Source organism: Phalaenopsis equestris, unplaced genomic scaffold (assembly GCF_001263595.1).
Source record: "Phalaenopsis equestris unplaced genomic scaffold, ASM126359v1 Scaffold000960, whole genome shotgun sequence".
Lineage (NCBI taxonomy): Eukaryota > Viridiplantae > Streptophyta > Magnoliopsida > Asparagales > Orchidaceae > Phalaenopsis > Phalaenopsis equestris.
In genome coordinates, this window is record NW_018165399.1 from 142,209 (window position 1) to 153,487 (window position 11,279).

Genomic DNA, 11,279 nt, shown 5'->3' on the forward strand with positions numbered 1-11,279 from the left:
AAGGGAAAGCCGCTGGCAGTGGAAGTGCCTCGAGTTTTGGTTGTGGAGGAGCAAGTAGATTTCGATTTGAAGTGCAGTGCCAGCAGAGTTTGAGAAACGGCAACGGTACCGGGACAATAGGGATCTAAGGAGGCCGTGAACGAAAGGGCGAGGAAAGCGCGGAGCTCCAGAGAATGGAGTCCTGTGTAAGAATGAAGTTTATTAAAAATGCTTTTAATTCCATAAATTATGATGATTTAAACTCTCTGCTTAATTTACTTATTGATCTGGCCAATTGATTTGTTAAAATCTGTTGTGAAATATAGTGACTCAAAAAGTCTATGCTTTCCTCAACAAAGTAAGAGTCACATTTGGTCTCATGGATGCGAATGTAGTCCATGGGGTTAAGTGAAAATAAATAGGGAAATAAGTTTTAATAGAATTTGAGGTTTTAGAGTGACAAACTAAAATTTCCAATTTGGTCCCGGTGTTTGGAAACTAAAGTGAGATGGTAGCCTCAGGTGAGAGGAAAGTGGGAACTGTAGAGTGACAGCTAGTACCTTCCGAGCCTAACCATGGGTTTAAGAAATAAACTCTTGATTAGCCAACGTTCTTTATGCACTCAAGAGAGGGTAAAGAATAGATATGATTCTATTTGGCATAATACATTAATTATTTTTAAAATTAATTGATTCCTACATTGATTATAAAATCATTGTAAGGGGAACGATGTTTCATATAAATTTGAACTCTTTTATACATTATTTTTTAGAATTTCTTAGTAGTAACATTACATTTTAGCCTTTTTAGATTGCCTTTATATTCCACATTTGCTTAACATACTTAACATTCCTTTTAATTCTATAGGATTAGGTATTACACAAAATTTTTTTTATCATTTCATATATAAGTTAACTATAGTTTAAAGAATATTTTACTAAAGTCATCCTATAAAATTTTTTCCTATCCCTGCGGGATCGATACATAGGACTCCATTAGAGCCCTATAATACTTGAAATGATATGTATACTTACGTAGTACCCCTAGTGTGTAAACCATTTTTATCAAATTTATATAATATTTAATTTTGCACATTAGCTGCTAAATATAAATTGGGTCAATATTTTGGTCATACCTCAGAACTAAAATAATTATGTAATTGCGAGTTGGGTCAAGTTTTTGGTGTCGTTGCCTGGGATAGCAATGAAAACTTTTGACTTAAGAAAATCTTAATTTTAACTATAGAATTAATATAGGAAACCTATAGTGTCATTTATATATGTGCTTTTATGTGTATTTAAAAATAAAAATATAAAAAATAAAAATATATATACATATTTTTTGTGTTTTATTTGTTTTTTTAATTTATCTTTAATAGTGTATGTGTAGTACGGGATCTGAAGGATTAGTGCCTTACAATTTTAAGTTAGAGCGAACTATTATAAAAATTAGAAAAAAAAAGAACTTCATAATTTCCAAGAAATGACAAATACTTTACATAATAATTTAGAAAATTAAATAGATGATAAAAACCATTAAGAGATTAAGCTAACCCAACGATAAATGAAATTTATTGAAGCATACAAACTCCTGCCGTAGAAGCCAATACATTTGAATTAAAATATGTTATCATCTAGATGGCAAAGAATAACTATTTTGGGGGAATTTCATTTGAAGATCCTAACTTACATCTTGCAATTTCTTAGAACTTTGTGCCACATTTCAGTATAAAAGTGTCTCTAAAGATGCTGTTAGACTTAGGCTTTTTCATTTTTCTTAAGAGATAAAGCTAAAATGTGGTTGGACTCATAAGGACCTGAATCTATTTGAACTTGGTGTGACCTAGCACAAAAATTCTTGGCAAGTATTTTACACCTTTAAAGACTGCTAAGCTTAGAAATAATATTACATCTTTTTGTCAGTTTGAAGGGGAATCAATATACGAGACTTGAGAACGCTTTAAAGAACTTCTTAAGAAGTGTCCACATCACTCTTTGCCTGATTGGTTAATAATTTAAATAGTTTATAATAGGTTAGTAGGATCTCTTTGATCTATTATTGATGCTACTGGTGTTGGTTCTTTAATGTCAAAATCTTTTGATGTGGCATATTATTTAATTGAAGAAATGATTACTAATAATTTTTAATGGCCTTCTGAAAGGGTAAATCCTAAAAGAATAGCTAGTATTCATGATTCTGATACTATTTCTATGTTAACATCTCAAGTAGCTGTAATATCAAGAAAGATAGATCTATTTGGAATGAATTTGTCTCAAACACCTCTAGTGATTGAAGAAAATTCATTAGGACAAATGGTCGATTCCAAAATTCCTACATTTGAGACTTTAAATGCAATTACCAATAAACTTAATAAATCCTATTCTAATTATTACAACCCAGGTTGGAAAAATCACTATAACTTTAACTGGAATATAAATTATAGTGGTGCTAACCAGCAATGGGGGAACAATCAAGCGAACACATTGAGAAACCGGAACAACCTGAGTAATGCTAACTAAAGACCAACTTATCCTCCTAGATTTAACAGGGAACAACCTGAGTAATGTTAACTAAAGACCAACTTATCCTCCTAGATTTAACAGTAACCACCAATTTAAGGGAAAAAAAGTTGTTTATAGAAGAGATGGTGTTACATATGTGTAATCAATTACAAAGTCAAGGAGCGACAATTAGAAATATTGAGAATCAACTGGGACAAATTGTCAATGCACTTAGCAGCAGGCCTCAGTGAATTCTTCCTAGTAATACAAAAAATAATCCTAAAGACCATAACAAAGAGCAAGTTAAAGCTATCCAATTAAGAAGTGGAAGAGAATTGCAGACGAGAGTTCAAAAAGAGATTGAAGTTGAGAGAAGAGAAATTGAAAAGTCTGATTGAGATATTCCTCAAGACTTAGAAAAACCTATTTCCCCAATGAAGTACAATTTAGAATGACCACCATCTTCGTTTCCTCAGAGACTTCGGCAACAGAAGTTAAACAAAAAATTTTCAATGTTCCTAGAATAATTCAAGAAGTTAAAAATTAATATATTATTTGTTGAAGCTCTGGAACAGATGTCGAGCTATGTAAATTTTATCAAGGATATTCTTTAAAAGAAAAGGAAGTTTATAGATAATGAGACTTTGGCCTTTAGTGAAGAGTGTAGCGCTATAATTCAGAAAAAACTTCCTCAAAAACATAAAGATCCAGGTAGCTTTATTACATGCCTAAAATACGTTGCTTTTATTTGTATAGTTATACATATCTTCAATGATATTTCACTTTAATGAAAGGTATGTTTGATTTTTTTTATTGTAGGAACATAAGGGTCCGTTTGGGGCAGCTTGTGCATTTTAGGGGTCGACCCGCGGCCTGCGTTTAATGTCTTATCTTGAAACGCGGCTTGCAGGCCGGTCGTAGGAGTTGACCCGCGATCTGCGTTTAGTGTAAAAACCCAAACGCAGTTTCGGATAAGCTGGTGAAAAGCGCGAACCAAACGGTACGACGGCGTTTTGAAAATGTCGCCCGCACTTATAAGCTGCGACGACGTTTTGAAAATTTCGCCCGCACTTATAAGCTGCCCCAAACGGACCCTAAATGAAGTAAATGGAGCAAATGGAGCAAAAATGAAGCATATTGGAGTCAAATGAAGCAAAAAGGCCAATTTTGATATAGCTCCTAGGCACCAGAGACGGTTATCTAGAAGATCCATTGAACTGGGACGAATTTTGAAGAGGTGCTTGAAGAGACTCCTGGGGATTTTGAGAGCTCTATTTAAAGAGACTTCTAGATATTTAAAAGAGAGACTTTTGAGAGGACAAAAAGGGAGTCTTTTTTAGAGAACTGGATTCTTCCTAGAGAGGAGAAAGTCTTGGAGGTTTGCATAGGACTTGGAGGAGAAGAGGAGAAGTGAGAGACATCTTCTTCACTGCAGATTCTAAATAAGTTGGGAGTGAATTGTAAGGGGAGTGAGTGATTCAAAGGAAATTGAATGATTAATTAAGAAAGAGTTTAAGATAAGTTGTGCACTTTGTTTATTTTACTTTGTCTTGTCTTGTAAACTTTTATTTTTTTTTGTAAATCCATATGTTGTTGTTTCTTCCCCATGAGATCTAAGTAGTTTCCTTTGTTTTTTCTCCCTGCAATGAGGAATAATTATGTGTAGGAATGTAGTTTAGAAGAAGTGCTTTTAAAATTCCATAAATTGTGATTATTCAAGTACTATGCTTCACTTACTTGTCAATCTAGCCAATTCTTTTTTTAAACTTTGTTGTAAAATTTAGTGATCTGAAGCGGGCTATGTTCCAACATAGTAAGATTCACATTTAGCCTCATGGATGAGAATGTAGTCCTTGAGGTTAAGTGCAAATAAATAGAGAAATAAGTTTTGTTGGGCGTAGAATTGGAGATTTTAGGGTGACAAACTAAAATCCCCAATTTGGTCCAGATGTTTGCAAACTAAAATGAGATGTTAGGCCTCAAAGGAGGGAAGTGGGAACTCTAGAGTGAGAGCTAGTATCTTGCCAACCTAACCATAGGTTTTGGGACCAAACTCTAGACTAGCCAACATTCTTTATGCACTTGATAGAGGGTAAAGAATAGAATTGCTCCTCTTTGGCAAAATACCTTAGTTATATTTTAAAATTATTTTTAAACACTACTTATAAACTCATTGTAAGAGGAATGATGTTTTATACAAATTTAAACTCTTCCTGCATTATTAGTTTAAAGTAGAGGTAACTTTACATTTTAAAACATTTTTAAATTGTCTTGCATTTTCATTTTGAATTTGTTTAGCATACTAGCATTCCTTTAATTCTATAGGATTAGATATTCCACAAAAAGTTGTGATCATTTACTATGTAAGTTTTCTATAATTGAAAAGTAGTTTTTATTAAAGTCAATTTTATAAGAGTTTTAGTTAATTCCCGCGGGATCGATACTGAGATTTTTAAAGAAAATTCTATATTACTTGAAAAGATATGTATACTTGAGTAAACCCCTAGTGTGTAAATCCTCTTTATCAACTTTATAAAATATTTAATTTTGCACACTAGCCACTAGATATAAATTAGGGCAAGCTTTTGGTTGTATCTGTGAAACTAAATAATTACGTAACTGCGGGTCAAGTCAAGTAGTTGGCACAGTTGCCGGGGAAATTAACAATGAAACCTTTTTGACTCAGAAAAATTTCAATTTTTAATTGTAAAAAAATTATAGTGTTGCTTTTATATATGTGCTTGTATTTAAAAAATAAAAATAAAAAAAAGATTTATGTTTATTATTTTAATTAGTGTGTTTTGCTTATTTTAATATTTATCTTTAAAAAGTGTACGTGTAGTGCAGGATCTGGAGGCTAGTACATTACAATTCTAAGTTTGAGAAAGATAATAAAAAAATTAAAAACAAAAATAAATTCACAATTTCCAAGAAATAGTAAATACTTTACATAATAAATTTAGAAAATCAAGTTAATGAGAATGCACAAAAACCATTAAGATATTATGCTAACTCTATGGTAGATGAAATTCATCGAAGTATACAAAATCCTACCGTAGAAGCTAATACATTTGAATTAAAACATGTTATCATTCAGATGGTACAAAATAACCAATTTAGGGGAACTCCATCTGAAGATCCTAACTTACATCTTGCAAGCTTCTTAGAACTTTGTGCTACATTTCAGTCTAATTGTGTCTCTATTGATGTTGTTAGACTTAGGATCTTTCATTTTACCTTAAGGGGTAAAGCTAAAATTTGGTTAAACTCATTAGGACCTGGATCTACTAGAACATGGAGTAACCTAGCACAAAAATTCTTGGCTAAGTATTTTCCACCATCAAAGACTATTAAGCTTAGAAATGATATTACATCTTTTTGTCAGGCTTGGGAGCACTTTAAAGAACTTTTTAGGAAGTGTCCACCCCATTATTTTCCCAATTTATTAATAATTCAAACATTTTATAATGGATTAATAGGACCTTTTAGATCTATTATTGATGCTGGTGGTGGTAGATCATTAATGTCAAAACCTTTTGATGAAGCATATCCCTTAAATGAAGAAATGACAATGAATAATTTTCAATGGCCTTCAAAATGGATAAATTTTAAAAGAATAGCCAATTTTCATGATTCTGATTGTATTTCTATGTTAACATCTCAAGTAGTTACAATATTAAGAAAATTAGATCAATTGAGAATAAATTTATCTCAAACACCTCAAGTAGTTACAATATTAAGAAAATTAGATCAATTGAGAATAAATTTATCTCAAACACCTCAAGTGATTGAGGAAAATTCATTTGGACAAATGATTGATTCCAACATTCCTACATTTGAGCCCTTGAATGCAATGAATAATAAACCTATTAACCCCTATTCTAACTATTACAATCCAAGTTGGAAAAACCACCCCAACTTTAACTGGATTAGCGATTCTGGTGGAACTAACCAACAATGGGGAAACAATCAAGCAAACCCATTAAGAAACTAGAATAAATAAAGTATTACAAATTATAGACCAACTTATCCTCTTAGATTTAATAGTAATCAACAAATTAAAGAGAAGAATTTTTCTATAGAAAAACCAGTGTTACATATGGGTAATCAATTGCAATTCTGGTGGAACTAACCAACAATGGGGAAACAATCAAGCAAACCCATTAAGAAACTAGAATAAATAAAGTAAGAATAAATAGAGTATTACAAATTATAGAGCAACTTATCCTCTTGGATTTAATAGTAATTAACAAATTAAAGAGAAGAATTTTTCTATAGAAAAACCAGTGTTACATATGGGTAATCAATTACAAAGTCAAGGAGCAACAATTAGAAATATGGAAAACCAACTTGGATAAATTGCTAATGCCCTTAGCAATAGGCCTCAGGGAAGTCTTCCTAATAATACTGAAGTTAATTCTAAAGACTAGAATAAAGAAAAAGTTAAAGCTACCCAATTAATAAGTGGAAGAGAATTGAAGATGAGAGTTCAAAAAGAGATTGAAGCTGAGCAAGATAGAAAAGAAATTGAAAAGTCTGATGAAGATATTCCTTAAGACCTAGATAAACTTATTTCTCCAATGAAGATCAGTTAAGAATGACCAACACCTCCATCTACTCAGAGGCTTTGACAATAAAATTAGATAAATAATTTTTGAAGTTTTTGGAATTATTTAAGAAGGTAACTATTAATATTTCATTTGATGAAGCTGGAACAGATGTCGAGCTTTGTAAAGTTTATGAAGAATATTCTTAATAATAAGTAGATGTCAATTTTTGAAGTTTTTGGAATTATTTAAGAAGGTACTTATTAATATTTCATTTGATGAAGCTCTGGAACAAATGTCGAGCTTTGTACAGTTTATGAAGAATATTCTTAATAATAAGTAGATGTTTATAGATATTGAGACAGTTGCCCTCGGTGAAAAGTGTAGCGCAATAATTCAGAAGAAACTTCCTCATAAACTAAACGGTCCTATTAGCTTTTCTATTCCATGTGCAATAGGAGACATATTTTATGGGAAAACTTTATGTGATCCAGAGGCTAGAATTAACCTTATGCCTCTATCTTTTTTTCGAATCTTAGGCTTAGGAGTCTGTAACTCTTCAGTTAGCTGATTCATCAATTACTTACTAGAAGATAATTATAGAAGATGTGTTAGTAAAAGTGAATAAATTTATCTTTCCTGTTGATTTCATTATACTAGATGTAAAGGAAGATAAAAAAATCCAACCCATTTTAAGGAGACCTTTTCTTGCTATTGGAAGAGTTATGATAGATATAAAAAAAGGTGAGTTAATCATAAGAGTCAATGATCAATAAGTGATATTTAATATATCAAAAGCAGTGAAATATCTAATAAAGGGAAGAGAGGATGAATGTTTTAGAATGGAAATTATCAATCAACTAAGCCATTTCAAGGAACATTATGAAGATAAATTGGAACAACAAGAAATTGAGATTGAAGAAGATATTGATCTAAAATATGAAAAGATTAATGAGGATATAAATTATGTTCAGTAAAATTTTGAGCTGCTGGACACGAGTGAAAATGGCAAATCATTTAGTCCTTAAATGGAGAAACCGTTTGAACTAGAGATGAAAGTTCTACCTATGCATTTAAAGTATACTTTTCTAGGAAACTTGTCTACATTGTCGATTATAATATCGTTAGACCTTACTGAAGATCAAAAACATAAATTAATGAAAATCTTAAAAATTTATAAGAAAGCTTTTGGATGAACGATATCTAATATTAAAGGAATCAGTCCTTTAATTTGTATGCACCAAATTTTAATGGAAGAGAATCATACGCCGAGGGATGATCCTCAAAGGAGACTGAAACCCATAATGAAAAAAAGTTGTTAAGAAAGAAATTATAAAGTAGTTAGATGATGAAATTATTTATCCTATTTTGGATAGTGCTTGGATAGTCCTATATACTTTGTTTCTGAGAAAGAGAGGGTGACTATATCTATTAATGAAAATAATTAATTAATTCCCACTCGACAAGTCACTGGGTGGTGAATCTGCATTGATTATAGAAAATTAAATCTTGCCACTAGACAACATTCATGAGTCCTTACGAAACTTTTACTTTTAGACGGATGCCCTTTGGGTTATGCAATGCACATGCAAAGATGTATGTTGTCCATTTTCTACGATTTAATTGAGAAAGGAATAGAAGTTTTTATAGATGACTTTTTAGTGTTTGGTATTTCATTTGAATCATGTTTAAATCATTTAAAAAAAGTAATAAAACGTTTTGAAGAGACAAATTTAGTTCTTATTTGGGTGAAATGCCAATTTATGGTTGTAGGAGGAATCGTACTTGGACTTAAAATTTTTGAAAAATGGTATGGAAGTAGATCTAACAATAATTCAAGTTATTACAAAACTACCTCCTCCTACTACAGTGAAAGGAGTTAGGAGTTTCTTAGGACATGTTGGTTTCTACAAATGATACATCAAAGATTTTTCAAAAATTACTAAGCCTTTATGCCAACTTTTAGAAAAAGATGTCGTATTTGATTTTAGTCAAGAGTGCCTAAATGCGTTCAAGTTATTAAAATAAAAAATCAATCACTGCTTCTATTATTGTTTCTACCAATTGGGAGAAACCATTTAAGTTGATGTGTGAAGCAACTGATTATGCTATTGGGGTTGTTTTAGGACAAAAATATGATAAAATTTTCAAATTAATATATTATGCTAGTAAAACTCTTAATGAAGCTCAAATTAATTATACTACTATGGAAAAAGAGTTATTAGAAATAGTATATGCATTTAATAAATTTAGGTCTTATCTTATCGGAACTAAATGTATAAGTTTAATAGCGTTTGTTACTCGGAACTAAATGTATAATGCATATAAATCACTTTGCTATTAAATAATTGATGTTGAAGAAGGATGCAAAAACAAGATTAATAAGGTGGGTCCTCCTGATGCACGAATTTGATTTTGAGGTAGTAGATAGGAAGGGAACTGATAATCAGGTTGCTGGTCATCTATCTAGGCTTGAACATAAAAATTTAGATTACATTGAAAATGAAATTAATGAATATTTTTCTGATGAAAATTTATATGCAGTAACTAAAGGACGTGTTCCGTGGTATGTCGACATAGTTAGTCGCATTTTCCCATATGGTTTGACATACCCATAACAAAGGAAATTTAAGCATGATGCAAGATCTTACTTCTGGGATGACCCATATCTAGATAAACAATGTAAGGATCAAATTCTTAGAAGACGTGTACCTATGAAAAAAACTCAACAAATTATTCAAAAATTTCATGATTTTTATTTTAGGAGACACTTTGGGATTGATAAAACTACACATAAAATTTTATAATCTAGATTTTATTATCCTACAATATTTAGAGATGTTAATACTTATGTAAAAACACGTGATCGGTGCCATCGGGTAGGGAATATTTCTAGAAGAAATGAAATGCTCCTCAATGTTATTTTTGAGGTTGAATTTTTTATGTTTGGGGTTTAGACTTTTTGGGACCATTTATACCATCTTGCAGAAATATATACATATTAGTTGTTGTGGACTATGTTTCAAGGTGGATAGAAGTTGTAGCTTTACCTCGTTGTGATGCTCGAAGTGTTGCAAAAATTTTAAAGAAAAATATTTTTAGTAGATTTGGGATGCCTAGAGTAATTATTACGGATGAGGGAAGTCATTTTAGGAATAAGAAGATTGAAACATTAGTTAAAAAATATGGTTTAAAAATATGGTATTAGACATAGAAATGCCACTGCTTATCATCGACAGACCATCGATTTGGCAAAATTGTCCAACCGAGAAATTAAAAAAAATTTGGAGAAAACTATAACTCATAATAGGATGGATTAGTCTGGTAAACAGGACCTCATATTTGAAAAGGCTTCTCACTTACCAGTAGAACTTGAGCATAAAGCTTATTCGACTATTAAATAATTTAATTATAACTTGGAAGATGCTGGTGAAAGATGATTATTGCAATTGAATGAGCTTGAGGAAATCAAAAATGAATCTTATGAGAATGCAAAGATTTATAAAGAATATTTGAAAATATGGCATGATCAAAAGATTTTTGTAAAGAATCTAGAACATGGATAAGAAGTTTTACTATACAATTCAATATTGAAATTATTTTCTGGGAAATTGAAGTCCAAGAGGATGGGGTCATTCATTGTGATAAAAGTTTTTCCTTACGATGTTGTCAATATCAAGGATCCAAAAAATGATAAAATTTTTAAAGTGAATGGACATAGGCTGAAACCTTACTTTGATGGAAATAAATCTATATTTAATGAAATCCTAATGTTGGGTCAACCTGAGTAAGACGTGGATACGTCAGGTTGATGACCCTAACTAAGCTCTTTGTGTGAGGTAACCCATAGTTAGCAGATGAATTGAGTTTAGTTGGTTTAGAATTGTTTGTGTTTTTACTTGATTGTGTATGAGAGTCACACATGTGCTGTTACTAATTAAAGTGATATAATTCATGACCTAGGGGAGGTTAAGACATGTATTTGGACCTATGAAGAACCAGTGTTTTATTGTGCACTGGTGCCTAGGCATCAAAATCCAGCGCCTAAGCGCCATAATATAGAGAACATAGTGCCTAGGAACCCAAATCTGGCGCCTAGCCACCACATTTACAGAATCACGAAATAGAGTAGTTTTGCAGTTTTTTTGACAGTTTTTTCCATTTTAAGCCCTTAAAGCCTTCAAATTATTTTTTTCTTCACCATTTTAGAAGATTTATGAGTGATAAAAGTCTTGAGATCACTGGATTTCAA

The 11,279-nt window shown here is 31.4% G+C and overlaps 1 protein-coding gene across 1 annotated transcript in view; it reads right to left on the bottom strand.

Moving 5' to 3' along the window:
* The window catches only part of LOC110032522, a gene marked incomplete in the record, with an annotated part of 67,817 nt that extends 67,651 nt beyond the window's left edge, over positions 1-166 (bottom strand). The window contains 1 exon segment of the mRNA XM_020736181.1: positions 7-166.
* Positions 167-11,279: the final 11,113 nt, after the last annotated feature.